Source organism: Lupinus angustifolius, chromosome LG20 (assembly GCF_001865875.1).
Source record: "Lupinus angustifolius cultivar Tanjil chromosome LG20, LupAngTanjil_v1.0, whole genome shotgun sequence".
Classification (NCBI taxonomy): domain Eukaryota; kingdom Viridiplantae; phylum Streptophyta; class Magnoliopsida; order Fabales; family Fabaceae; genus Lupinus; species Lupinus angustifolius.
Window position 1 is genome coordinate 19,271,419 of NC_032028.1, and position 14,783 is coordinate 19,286,201.

The window sequence follows — 14,783 nt, forward strand, 5'->3', positions numbered from 1 at the left end:
CATCCTCATCCTCATCCTCATGCTATCCTCATCCTAATACTCGTCCTCATCCTATCCTCGTCCTCATCCACATCCTATCCTCATCCTCATTCTCGTCCTCATCCTTTCCTCTTCGTCATCCTCATCCTCATCCTCATCCTCATTCACGTCCTCATGCTATCCTCATCTTCATCCTATCGTCATCCTCCTACTCATCCTATCCTCGTCCTCATTCTCGTCCTCATCCTCATCCTCTTCCTCTTCCTCATCCTATCCTCCTCCTCATTCTCGTCGTCATCCTATCCTCATCCTCCTCCTCATCCTATCCTCATCCTTATCCTCATCCTATCCTCATCCTCATCCTATCCTCATCCTCCTACTCATCATATCCTCGTCCTCATTCTCGTCCTTATCCTCATCCTCTTCCTCTTCCTCATCCTATCCTCCTCCTCATTCTCGTCGTCATCCTATCCTCATCCTCCTCCTCATCCTATCCTCATCCTTATCCTCATCCTATCCTCATCCTCATCCTATCCTCATCCTCCTACTCATCATATCCTCGTCCTCATTCTCGTCCTTATCCTCATCCTCTTCCTCTTCCTCATCCTATCCTCCTCCTCATTCTCGTCGTCATCCTATCCTCATCCTCCTCCTCATCCTATCCTCATCCTTATCCTCATCCTATCCTCATCCTCATCCTATCCTCATCCTCCTACTCATCATATCCTCGTCCTCATTCTCGTCCTTATCCTCATCCTCTTCCTCTTCCTCATCCTATCCTCCTCCTCATTCTCGTCGTCATCCTATCCTCATCCTCCTCCTCATCCTATCCTCATCCTTATCCTCATCCTATCCTCATCCTCATCCTATCCTCATCCTCCTACTCATCATATCCTCGACAACCTTATTAGTTTCCTTCTTAAAATCATCCCATACAATAGAGGCAGCTCTAGAAGACTTTCGTTTAGCACTTACCTCTTTTGTAGATGGAGCCTCACTTGTAATTTCAATAGATGCTACATGTGTTCCACTTGTTGGAGTTGTGGGAGTTGGTGCACTACCAACTTCAGTTCCACTTGTATTCGGGGTTTTACTCATCTTGCCTGATTCATAATTTAAAAAAAATACATAGTTAGTGAATATATTGGATAGGAAAGTAGAAAATAACATTGAATTACTTATCATCACCAAACTCTAATTATAACAAATATTATGCAATATATTTTTTACCACTTCGGCTTAGGGTACAATGGATTTGTTTATTCTTTTCAAACTTTAAATTCGATCTTCCTTGCATAACTGTTTCCTTTTATTTCAATGATAAATTTTCATTACTGAAACCTTCCATAAGCATAAAAGGAATATAAAAACTTGCATAAGCATAAAAAGAATATTAAAAGGATAGATTGTGAATGACAAGAAGCTAGATCTATGGAGTCACACCTGGGAAGCTGGATCTTGGGTCTTCACCTTTCTCTTTTCTTTCTTCTTTTCTTTTCTTTCTTCTTCTCTATTTTCTTTCTTCTTCCCTCTCTTCTTTCTTTCTTCTTCTTTATTTTCTAATTCTATCTGATGCTGCAGTGAGCCAGTGACGTTCCTTTTCTTCCTTACTTTTAGTTTACTTTCTTTCTTTAGTTTTTAATTTGTTCCTTTATTTTGTTTATTTATTTTGTTTTTTTTTATTTTCTGTTCTAGTTGTATAATTTGCCTCTTATTTAGTTATATTTTATCTCCTAACTTTAAATCCTAACCATCCAAATATATATAATAAAAAAATATTTTTTAGTTTGCGGTTCGGTTCGGTTCCAACGGTTCCAAAATTTCCAAAACCGTGAACCGAACCGAACTTAAATGGTTCCAAATAAAAAAAACCGAACCGAACCGTGGAACCGAACCGAACTGCATTTTGTGGTTCGGTTCGGTTCGGTTTCATCGGTTTCACGGTTTAAACCGGAACCGCTTACACCCCTAGTCAAGATGTAATAAACATAGTATGATATCTATGAAAATAGAGTTGTAGATAACAATAAGTTGATCCTCTCAAATCTACAAGTTATTAAGAAATTATGGAGTTTGTGAGTGAAAACTCCTAAAATTAATGATGATATTTGACTAAGTACCTAATCACATGAAGGCTAATGGTTTTGATACTATCTATTGAGATGTCATTGTAATTAAGAATGGAAGTAATTGAATTCAAGTTCATTTTAAATGAACTATAATTCCATAAATGATAAATGGAATGGGTATAAATTGCACATTATGTTAGTCCAAGAATGGTTCAACCTTAAAAATCAAAAGAATTGCTTCATGAATTGCACTATTGAGTCTTCTTCCTCTTAGATCCACAAGTGGGAACTATATACAAACAAAGTCATGTCCCTATCCAGATTAGACATTTCCAAATAATTTTCTAAAATATAAGACTTGATTCAAAAGAAAGAATAAGTTTAATGGTGTTGATTTGAATCAAAATTAAATTAACTTCCTTATAATATTTGTGGGTTGATTTGGAAGTATACGTTTCTTATTCATATAAATCTTCATCATTTTAAGTTTGTCTCTACATTTTTTTTCTATAGATTTAGTCCTTAACTTGCTTTTTCTATTTGACCTTAAATAAAATAGTATCCTACTTTAGAGGGACTAAAACCATAATTCCATATTAATTAATAAAAAAAATTAAAAGAATATGTTTAAGATAAAAAAATTCCTTTACTTTATCCCATTCCAAAATCATTTCCTTCTTTCGATTTGAATTCGTTTCTTTATGGTGGTGATAGCCACTGTGAATCTCAATGGTGGTCAATGTCCAACACCAGTGAAGATGAAGTTATCCTTGAAATGGTCATCTAATAGAAATGTATCACTCAAACTTATATAACCCAAAATATTATATGAGATTAAATGTTAGACTATAAAATATCAACAAGAGAATAAACTAAATGTAGCATGAATGTTTTGTTGGATGGTAGACACATTATATAAGATAGGATTGCGAATGCAGTAGGAAGAAAGATAGGGTAGCTCCTATTGTAGAATCATATCTTAGATGATTTTTGCATATGTGGAGGAGACCTTAGAAGTCGAGTAAGGAAAATAGATTAAATGAAAGTAAATCCAATTTCTAGTGGCAAAGTAAGACCAAGAAGAACCATATGTGAAATGATTAGGAAAGATTTAGAGATCAATACTTTGTTAATCGATATGTTTTACAATAGAGTGTTATAATGTTAATCGATTTATGTAACTGATTGCAAATAATAAGATTAATGTTTGATTGTTATTAAATCAATTTAAGTATATAATATAACATTATTAGAAATGTCTAACATTTATATTGCATTAATACACTGAAAATTTCTTTGTATACACTATCATGATATATAGCTTTGCCATTTTCTTTGACATTCTAACTTCCACAATGTATTTTTACTAACATGCATGGTAGCTAGAGTCAATGTTAACTAATATATTTGGCCTTCTTGTCGGTGTCTCTTCGGATGTGTTAGAAACTGTTTCCAACAGCTTGTCTGAGGAGTTAGGTTGTCTTTCTTACCTTTATCTTCAATTGCTAAAAACCAAAATGCAAAAAAAATAGTTAAAAATTGTTAATTCAACTAAATGCCTATGAGACATATTCATGGTCCAACCCACGGTAGATCTAACCTAACTCGTGTACCAGCTAACATTCAAAATACACCAAACATTTAATCAATCTGTTATTCTAATTGATTGTTTAGATGGAGGTCCATATCCCAGATATTATTCAAGGTAAGAAGCACACACTGAATGGTAAGAAGTACACAATGAATGTACTATTTTTTAAGTTATTATAAATATTTTTATAGAAAATAATTAAATAGGAAAAATGTCATGATTTTATGACCGAAAAATATAACTTATAGATATTTAATTTTCTTGTTCTTATTGATTATGTTATATACAATTTTTAAATCTTTGTACTTGTAGCAATAGTAATTACTTCAGTTGTGGTCAATAAGGTTGTTGTGATGTGTACTTTGCCTTTGTGATAAGAAAATGTTTAAAATTAGCACAAAATTGGAAAAATATTTATATATGTTTCACTATTGTAATTTATATTATATTTTTAAGAGTATAATATTTATGCATTATTAGTATGAGATTTATACATATCAAGTATATCATATATCATTCATCTGTTTTTTCCTAAAAAATTAATAATAATTTAACATAAATGGTGCATAATAAAATGATAATGTATCAAACTCATACACTATCAATACATATATCTTTTTCTCTATCTTTAATTTTTAGTTTTGTATATATTTTAGTTTGAGACTTTGAACTATATCAACTATTAACAATTTAAAGTAAACTTATAATAAATAAGACATACTTATGGTCTTTAATAATTAAAAATTTATTCGAACATTAAATTTTATTCGGCCCAAAAAGTTCAAAAATAAGTTTTCAAAAAAGTATTTTAATTATTAATAAATAATGAGAAATGGAGGATCTTGATTTGAAAAAATAATAATTCCATATTCAAATTTCCACTCTTAAAAAATAAAAAATAAAAGTTTTAATTGAATATTTATTGGCTTAATAATAGTGGGATATCATCTCAAATTAACTACATCTTCCAATGTTCATTTTGGACTAAAAATAAAAAAGAATGAGCACTTAATTGACTCAATAATGATGGCATATCATTTGAAATTAATTTCTCCTCCAATTTTCATTTTATTTTAATTACAAATTAATGGAGGAATTTTAAAAGGTTGGTCACTTAATTGAGTCAATAATGGTGAAATATCATTTCATATTATTTTTCCTCCCAATTTTCGTTTTTTAAATAAAAAAATTCAATCATTTTAATGGGTCATTAATATACTCATTAATGAGAAGATACCAATTTAGGATGAAAAAAAGCATGGAACAAATATTTGAATTCGAGAAAAACATTTATGGAGACGTATCCAACACATCATATTTAGAGACAAACACAATTATGTTTATTGGTGCTATTATTTACGACTAATTTTTTAAATTAGAATTACATTTTTAATATTTTATTAATTGTCTCTACATAAACACATCTTTACACAAGTCTTTATCTTTACATTCAATCAAGTCATTACGAGGGGAATTTTCTCTCAATAATATATATGTATTCAAGGCCCCATTTAAGTAGAAGGGGAAACATATTAGCCCAAGCCACTCAACATGAGACTCCTCTAATACCAACAAGGGATAATGCTCCTTGTCACACAAAGAGGAAGAAGAATGTCAAAAGCTAAAGAATGAATAATACATCTTTTACTTGGATCATGGATAGTGGTGCCACTTATCATATTGCCTATTCTCATCTTTTAAAAATGTTAAACCAATAACTGTGAAGCTGCGTAATGGTTCTAAAATCATTACTCAAATCTCAAGCAAAGTACCCACAAACTATAATCTAGTTCTGCAAGATGTGCTATATGTACCTAGCTTTACTTATAACTTGCTTTCTATTCCTAGACTAACATCACAAACATCTTACATCATGACTTTTGATGAATCCTTTTGCAAGAACCAGGAAAGGCACTCTTTGAGGATGATTGATATAACTAGCTTATAACATAGCCTTTATGTCATGAAGACTAGCACAATGGATTTTAGATTTTTTCACATGCCCTTAATTTTGTTAAAACTGATCCCTCTATACTATTACATCTTAGAAAAGCTCATCCTTCTGAACCTTGTATGAGCACTATAAAGAACAAGTTTCCCTATGTTGTTTTCAATAAAAATCAACCTTATGATACTTGTCACTTTACTAAACAAAGGAACCTAAGCTTCCCTACTAGTCAAACACATTCTATAAAAATCCTTGTCTTAATGCATGTAGACATTTGGGGACCAATTTATATCTTTTCTATTCATAATGATAGATATTTTCTAACAATTGTAAATTATTATTCCAAATATACTTGGGTATTCTGTTTGAATACTAAAGGAGAAGCCTCTAAGATCCTACAAGGCTTCATTATAATGGTAGATACCCAATTCTGCATTAAGATTAAAATCATAAAAAGTGATAATGGAGGAGAATTTTCCATGACCAACTTTTACTCAGCCAGGGGTATAAAGCACCAAACCTCTTATAGATATACCCTCATAAAAATAGTATTATGGAAAGAAAACACCAACACTTATTGAATGTATATAGAGCACTTCTCATTCAAAGGCAAGTTTCCAAACCATATTGGCCTTACGCCATCAAACATGCAACCTACATTATCAATCTTCTTCCTACCCTCGTGCTAAAAAATTGTTCCCCTTATGAGATGTTCCAACAAAGAAACCCACAACTAAACTAATTAAGATTTTTGGCTCTCTATGCTTCACAAGCACTTTAGCCTACAATATAAGCAAACTTGACCCAAGAGCCAACAAGTGTGTCTTCTTAGGATATAAAGAAGGGACCAAAGGATTCATAGTTCTTCACCTCAAATCCAGATCCATAGATAGCAGTAGGGATTTCTCTTATAAGAAAAATTCTTCCCATATAATGATCACCAACTACTAGCAACATTGCTAACATCCTCATGCCCATTGATCCACACTCTGACCATCTTCTTTATGAAGACATTTTCCAAGACCAACCAAACCACTCAACACCTTCCCATCCACCAACACCCTCTAATCCCAACATCTCCCCTTCAACCACACCACCTGATTTACACATCCCAACTGCACCTAGAAGAAGTACTAGACCCTCTAACCCACCCTCCTACCTAAAAGAGTACCACTCTATACTCCTACAAAACACTGATTCACCTTGTCCAACCAAATATCCTATATCCTCTTATCTATCATACCATAAACTATTCCCATCCTACAGGTCCCATTCCTTAAACATCTCCACCCACACATAACCTAGAACCTATAAACTAGTAGCCTTATAAGCCAATGATACTTGGCTCATTACTAACCTACCGCGAGACACACAACCCATAGGTTGCAAATGAGTTTTCAAGATCAAACACAAACCAGATGGAACTATAGAAAGGTCTAAGGCTTGTTTAGTTGCAAAAGGCTTCAATCAAATAAAATGATTATATTATCTAGATAGCTTTTCCTTTACTATTAAAATTAGTATAGTTAGACTGCTCCTATGCCTTGCATCCATTAACAATTGGAATCTTCTATAATTAGATGTTAATAATGCTTTTTTGCATGGAGACCTCATAGAAAATGTCTACATGACTCTTCCTCCTAGTTTAACCACTCTATTAACCAACAAAGTATGCAAATTACAAAAGTCCCACAATGGACTTAAATAAGCAGGAAGGCAATGGTTTGCAAAACCATCCACCATTCTACTCAGAGCATGCTACTCATAATCAAGGAGTGACCATTCTCTCTTCATCAAACACCTTCCAGATAAGTCTATGGACACTTTATTGGTATATGTGGATGATATTATTCAAAATGGTAACAACACAAAAGAACTATCTCATATACAACAACTTCTTCATCAAACTTTCCAAATTAAAGATTAGGATCTTTAAGGTATTTTCTTGGTTTTGAGATTGCAAAAACTAACGAGGGATTTCCATGAACCAATAGAAAATATGCCCTTGAAATTATTTATGATGCAGGTCTATTAAGTTGAAAACCAACCCCAACACCACCCACCTCTTCCAAGATTCAAGCATACCTTATGATGATGCTCATCCCTATAGAAGAATGGTAGGCAGAATGATCTACCTTACTAATACAAGGCCAGATATCTCCTTTACTATCAACCAACTAGCCCAATTTATGTCTATACTGACCATCACAAATCACAATGTTGCCCTCAGAGTCCTCAAATATTTTAAGGGAACACCTACATTAGGCCTCTTCTATCCAACTCCACCCCTCCTACACATCAAGGCCTACAATGATAGTGATTGGGCCTCATGTCCTGATACAAGAAGATATGTCTTAGGCTATTGTATCTACATAAGCAATTCCCTAGTTTCCTGGAAATCCAAGAAACAAAAAACCATATCTAGGAGTTCTTGTGAAGCAAAATACAGAGCCATGACCCTAACTACTTGTGAAATCAAGTGGATTACCTATATACTAGCATACTTACACATCCGATCATCTCATCCTGCAACCATCTATTGTGACAACCAATCTGCTCTTCACATTGCCTCAAACCCTCTTCCATGAAAGAACCAGTCACATCAAATTGGATTATCACACTGTCAGATAACAACATAGCAGAGGATTAGTCAAACTCCTACTTGTTCCATCTCAACTACAACTAGCCGATGTACACTAATATTCACCTCAAGTTGGGTCTCATAAACACGGGGGTATTAGCCCAAGCCACTCAACATGAAGCAAGCTCCAAGGAACCTGTCCAGACAATGCAGGCCAAACAAGACAAAGACAACCAGCTATATGACCGATGAAAACATATGTGTGTGACCAAGCCATCTGACCGTGTATTGCTAACCAAAGATGACCGAGACAATAAGCTATCTGGCCGAGGAAAACATATGCATATGATCAAGCCATCTGACTGTATATTGCAGACTAAACATGACCGAGACAACAAGCCATCTGGCCGAGGAAAACGCACCAACTGGCCACACCAACAGTACTTCAAGATGCATAAGATGCTAAAGTTGGTGCACTAGAATCTCACCACACTAGCACATCAGATGGCCAGGTTGGTGCACCAGATTTCCAACCTAGCATGTACACCACTATTACTTAAACTACAAGTTATTTAGGAAATTCACTTTGTAGAATTAGTTAAATTTGTTATAGTTAGTTAGCTAAAATTAGTATGATATATATAGCTCTCATCATGTTCAATATAAATGAATTCATCCATTCTCTTGTAAATAATCTTCGATAGTAAAAATGGGTATTATTCATTCTTTAGCTTTTTAGCTTTTGGCATTCTTCTTCCTCTTTGTGTGACAAGGAGCATTATCCATTGTACTTCCTTTTATGTTAAAACAACACATTAGAATGACATTGCAATAAGAATCAAACATTGTAAGTGTGCATAATTCACGTAGTTTTGATGAAGACAAGAATTTGAACAAGACAAAGATGAAGTGAAAGCTTAAAGATGAAGTCAACAAAGCAACATGCCAAGACTTAAGGTTATCATAGAATTATGATTATTTTATATTTTAGAAGTCCTAAGTTGATTGCTTAGTGTTGAGTCTAGGTTAGATGAACCTAGGATGGAGGTCTCACAAGAACTAAATTTGATATAATTAACTTTGAGACATTTCATTTATTCATCCATACATGATAATATAATGTTCATACATTACATATTCATGATTTCGTGCATAAAATGTATACTTTTTGAAATCATACATTGCATATACTTTAATCATGTAGGAGGTTCATTCTTCATATCAAAGAAACTACTTTTCAGCTCTTATAATCGATTAGATTAAGTTGGTAATCCATTATCTGTGAATGAAAGCTGATAATCAATTATGTCGTGTGATAATCGATTATTCAGAGTTCTAGTATCTAAAGAATTTGATCTTATGGCATCAATAATCGATTATCAGTCTTGATAATGGATTATGTCCATCAAATATGATGATTCTATATTTCGATAATCGATTACCAATCTTGATAATCGATTAAATCAATAGAAAATTGTTTTGCATAAAAATCATTTTTATTCTCATTGGTTCAGAATCCAATTTTTAAAATTTTCATATTTTTCTAGGAACTTTTAAGAGAAATCTTCTCAGATTAGAGCTAGTGTTTATTTGTGAATCAAAAGAGAAAAGAGTGCAAAATTTCATATTTTGAGAAAGTGCATTTTGAGAAAACCATGCTTAAGTCATATTAGAAACTAAGTGTTCTTGTGTGATTTCTATCATTAAATTTTAAGTCTGAGTTTATAGTCATATTAGCACAATTAAGGTGCATTATCACTCAGAATTCATTTTTCAATTTTATTGATAGATTTGAAGGTTCTGAAGTGTTTGAGAATTAGGTTAAAATCCTAGTTGTGGTTGGGTTGAAAGATTCACTATCACAAGGTTCTTGGAAGTGAGATAGGATTGGTGAGAGGAAAGAACTATATGTGGTGAGGTATCCATAGAGGGTTAAGTGGAAAACCGACCGAGGATCTCTATAGTTCAAGAGGGAAAGTCTTGTATTGAATTGGAAGTGTGTTTATAAAATTTCTTGGTGTACTTTTCTCTATCCCTATACTCTTTACTTTCAGTTTTACGTATATTATTGTTTGATTCTTTATAATTGCTTGAATTAAATCTTAATTAGTATATTCAGTTTAGTTTACTATTTTTAAGCAATTGAATCTGAAAGAACTAATTTTTGCGAAACTTATACATCAAGAAACCTAAGTTTTTCAAGATTTCTGTTTTGCTAGAAAATTGATTAGTTCTATGAATAATTGATTATATGAATTACATAATCGATTACCTTGATTAGATAATCGATTATCCTAGTCAGTATTATGATATTTGGGAAAAAGTGGAAAAGCGACTATATTGGACTGCTACACCTATTCACCCTTTCCCACTAGGTGTGTATATTCTAATTTTACCCTAACAAGTGGTATCAGAGCTAGTACGTCTGTACTAGCTTGACTGCTTAGATGTTGATCCCAGGAATTGACCACTATAGGCTCTACCAACCCTTTCTGTGGTGATGGTGCATTCATCAATCACCCTCAGGTTTTCAGTGGTGAGGGGTACGCCTACTAGAAGGTTCGCATGAAAATTTTCATTGAGTCTATTGACACGAATATTTGGGAGGTCCTGGTCAATGGTCCATAGACCCCACTACACTTAGTGGAGGGTGATACAAAAGAGAAACCAAAGAGCCTTTGGAGTGATGATGAGAAAAGAAAGGTTCAATAAAATTTAAAAGCACAAAATATCATCACTTCTGCATTATCTTGTGATGATTTCTTTAGGGTTTCTCAATGTCATAGTGCCAAAGAAATGTGGGAAACTTTATAAGTCACCCACAAAGGTACAAGCGAAGTAAAACGTGTGTGGCTAAATGCTTTGACGCATGAATATGAGCTATTTAAAATGTTGCCAAATGAATCTATTAGCGATATGCAAGAGCACTGTACTCATATCATAAATCATTTAGTTGTAATGAATGAATCATTTGCTAAAGGTGAATTAACTAATAAAGTATTGAGATGTCTTAAAAGGAACTGGCAGCCCAAGGTGACCGCCATCATGGAGTCCAAGGATCTCGATTCTATGCCTTTACCAAAACTATTTGGAAAGCTCCAGGAACTCAAGATGGAGTTAGGGCATTTGACTTTGCACGAGGAATTAGATAAGCGCAAGAAAAAGATCTCTCTTAAAGCTTCAACATCACAAATTCAAGAGGAGAATTGCAATGAAGATTCTGACTCTGATATATATGATGAGACCTTGACCCTCATAGTCAGAAAATATAATAAATTATTTAAATAAAGGGAGGGTAAAGAGGTTTCAAAGAAAATAAGGAAATGACTCAACTCGTAGAAGCAAGGCTCCCAAAGAATGCTCTACTTACTATGAGTGTAGAAAAGTTGGACACATGAAGTTCCAATGCCCAACCTATCTGAAAAAGGTTGAGGGCCAAAATAACACCTCGAGTGACTTCAATTTAGAGAAAGCATACATCATATGAGATGTTGTTGAGGACGAATCGACATCAAGCATATCAAATGAGGAGGAGACATCAAAACTATGTCTTATGGCTCACACATAAGATTCCACAAAATTATCAGATCAATGAGAATCTAGTGAGGTAGAATCCCTTCATTCTAGTTCATGTTTAGATAGTTCTGAAAACATGCCTAAATATGATGAATTGTATGCTACATTTGTCGAAATAAATGAGAAACTAAAGAAAATTGTTAGAATAATTGGTTCTTTTTCTATGTCTTTTTTATCTAAAACGTATAGAAACATATAATAAAAATTAACTTGATAGAAACAACTAAAAATTAACTTGTATTTCACTCTTTTGAAACATGGGATCAAATAATGATAAATTATTAACCATTAATTTAAACCTTATAATAATATGAAACCCTTTAATGATAGAAAAATGGATGTGATCATTATCATGCTTTTACTTGCTTAAGTTGATATGTGATATCGAACATAAGGATGTACTTCACTCTCTTAAGGTGAATATGGCAAACTACAATTATGCATTTCTTCTTGTGTGACTTGGTATCAAATGTAAATGGAGGAGTTTTACATTACAAAAAAAAAGTACCCATTGTTAGATAAATGTTTGGGGCGTTACAACATGGTATCAGAGCGGTTCTTTTCTATTCAACCTTGGGCATGGCCTCACATGCTTTCTTGTGTGACTTAGTGTGCTTAATTGTTTGCTTGAATTATTCGATTGAGAATACAATTCATAGATAATTTCAGTAGGAGAAGTATATCATACACGTCTAATGTTTACAGATTTAAGATGATTGGATGTAGAGCTGCTAACTTGGACTTCATGGTTGCAATGACTACAACAATTCAGAATGTGAATGCAAATTTGGGGCATGAACACGATAGGAATCGTGAACGACACTTTCGAGGATAAAGGTTGGTTCAAGACTATGAATCTTGGACCAAATGGATGAAATGCTCATATGTTCTTAAAATAGATTAACATGGTGTTTTTATCTTAAAGTAGTAGGAAAACGATTTAACTCACAAATCACTTATTGGTTTTTGTGTTTAGTTTCGAGGCATTCGAAGTCAGAAAACCTACCCATTCACGTAAAGGAGACCAACCGTGCTACAACCCAAGGTGAGGGAGAATACATCGTGACATAGTGGTGTCCGAATAAGACACCCAAATCTCCCAACTACCTCAAAAGTTGGGAGTTATGTTTGTTTTTGTTAGACACCCGTACTTAACCAAATGATTGTGTTCCTGAATTACGTACGAATGATTTCTAAAACGTGTAGGGATCGAAAACAATGGAAATTTTCGATCCGGTGGCCCAAAAGGGCGAGGAAGTAGTCTAGGCTACTGGAACCCCTCGCCTCGGTGAGCCACTCTCGCTTGAATGAGTGGTTCTCGTCTACGCGAGAGCCAGACAGTGTGTTTCGCCTCTCTGGGAATTATGGTCGCCCGAGCGACAGTATATCGCTCGGACGAGACCTAGAGGGTGGTTTTAACCAGGTTTTGGTGGATATTTCACTTGAGTGACAAGCTCTTGCTTGGGCGAGAGCGAGGCAAAGAATTGAGTTTGTTTTGACGCAATCATCGCTTGAGCGACAGTCTCTCGCTTGGGCGAGAGACGTACAATGTTTTTATTGCTTTTGATTGGTTGATTGCGTAGATAATAACCCTAACTTCGGTGAGAAGTATATTTAATAATTGAGAGAGATCATGGCTTGAACGAGGAGCCCGATGCCCAAATCAATGAACTTATACATTTACCTTTGTTCTTGCGCCTTATTCGGGCAAGGATTCTGACGATGATGTCGTGAGCAAGACGATGCCTAAAAAGGATTACATGATGCCATGCAGTGAATTCGTGTGACTATAAGAGGCTTGGCCTTATGGTCGTCTAGGATATTTCAGCGATGGTTCGTAGTGGTAGGGATGTCATTCCTCTATTACATGATAACATAAGATCGGGTCCCACAAGAAGCATTCATTTGGGAGATGTCTTAGGATAGGTCGATCGATATAAAAGAATGACTAAAAGATTTAATCAACTAACCTTGGTTAGTGTGTATACTCATTGTGAATAATGAAGTAGTGGAGAGGAAAATTACGGGAGACGAACGAGCCCTGCAATGTTGAGAGGGACGGTGATGATGGTGATTCATAAACAAAGTCTTGAGGGCGAGTCTAGGTGAGGTGAGTCCCTTGTATTTCTAGATGATGTATACTGTTGGATTGGACAGTTCTCATAGTGCAACTAGAAGATCTCTAACAACCCCTCTTTGCAATCAGGATCAATGATAGGGATGCCCAGAAAGTGTTTGGTACAACACCGTCCTGAAGTGTATAGTTCTTCAGAACAGATCGATCATATATCCTTGCAAGGAATAATTTTTAGTGTGTTCAAATCGGCTTGTTATAGAACTTGTATTCTTGGTTATTTCCGAATAGTTTATTGGGAGGATATTGGTAAATGATGGATGAAATGAGCATGACATTCATACATTACGATCGTGGATATTGATCTTCATGATCAGAGTTATAACATCATTCATCATTGTGCATTTATGTATGAGATATATATTGTGTATATTATGTGTGTCTGTTTGGATGTGATATTATGTGTAATTCCATGACGTCAATGAATAATATTCATTAGATGTCTTACTCTCTTTTCTTTTTGCTTGTCTTTGGTTCGCGTTCTCGTTCAGATAGATCGTACCGCGAGGATTCAGAGCTACCGATTCTCGATGTCCCAGGAAGGGACATGGAGCAGTGACGGACACCGATACACCTACACAAGCCCTTGTGCCTTAGAGTTGGAGATGTTTTATGATGGCTCTACGAAGTGCTTCCCTTCACATCATGCGGACTTGGAGGCTTCTTTCACCTTACCTGCTCAGAGATTAGCACATATTGCACCATCCATTCAGTTTGTGATTCCTCACGGACCCACTGCTGCGGGACCATCTACTAGGATACGGAGATGGGACAATGTGCTCAAATCCCCACTAGGGAGGAGGGCTTCTCAACGGACGATGGGACAACGTGCTCATATCCTCATGGACCCACTGTTGTAGGGTACGTCTAATGCCCCAGGAGCAGAGATGGAGGCTGAAGAGGAG